This window comes from Syngnathus scovelli, unplaced genomic scaffold, assembly GCF_024217435.2.
Source record: "Syngnathus scovelli strain Florida unplaced genomic scaffold, RoL_Ssco_1.2 HiC_scaffold_521, whole genome shotgun sequence".
NCBI classification, from domain to species: Eukaryota; Metazoa; Chordata; class Actinopteri; order Syngnathiformes; family Syngnathidae; genus Syngnathus; species Syngnathus scovelli.
The window spans coordinates 9,020-10,000 of NW_026061628.1; positions in this window are offsets into that span (position 1 = coordinate 9,020).

Here is a 981-nt window from a genome sequence, read left to right on the forward strand (position 1 = left end):
GGCAAAAATCTGCGAATGGGCCCGTCAAGGGTAGTGGGTCATCCAAGGAAGGAGGTACCGGCCGCCTCCTTAAACACAGGCCGGGCAAAAATCTGCGAACGGTCCGTCAAGGATTCTGGCTCATCCAAGAAAGGGGGTACCGGCCGCCTTACTAACAGGCCGGAGTACAGGGGGCGAAAGGCTGTCGATGGGGAAGGATCGGGGCCACGGCTAATCTAGCGATGCCCGCGTCGGGCGGTCACTCCGACGAATGAGCGGGGCCGAATCCGGCGCGAGGCGGCCTTCAGGCACGTGGTTCGAGACGACCTCACCCGGCTCTAGCCCGGAGGATCGGAGGCAACGGCCGTCTCCTTAAGCTAAGGCCGGACGAAAATCTGCGGATGCGGTCCATCCAAGGCAGACGGAGGTACCGGCCGCCTCGGTAAACAAAGCCCGGGCAAAAATCTGCGAATGGTCCGTCAAGGATTCTGGCTCATCCAAGGTGGGGGTACCGGCCGCCTCTATTAACAGGCCGGAGTACAGGGGGCGAAAGGCTGTCGATGGGGAAGGATCGGGGCCACGGCTAATCTAGCGATGCCCGCGTCGGGCGGTCACTCCGACGAATGAGCGGGGCCGAATCCGGCGTAGGCGGCCTTCAGGCACGTGGTTCGAGACGACCTCACCCGGCTCTAGCCCGGAGGATCGGAGGCAACGGCCGTCTCCTTAAGCTAAGGCCGGACGAAAATCTGCGGATGCGGTCCATCCAAGGCAGACGGAGGTACCGGCCGCCTCGGTAAATAAAGCCCGGGCAAAAATCTGCGAACGGCCCGTCAAGGGTTCTGTCTCATCCAAGAAAGGGGTACCGGCCGCCTCAGAGGCCGGAGCGAAGGGGGCGAAAGGCTGTCGATGGGGAAGGATCGGGGCCACGGCTAATCTAGCGATGCCCGCGTCGGGCGGTCACTCCGACGAATGAGCGGGGCCGAATCCGGCGTAGGCGGCCTT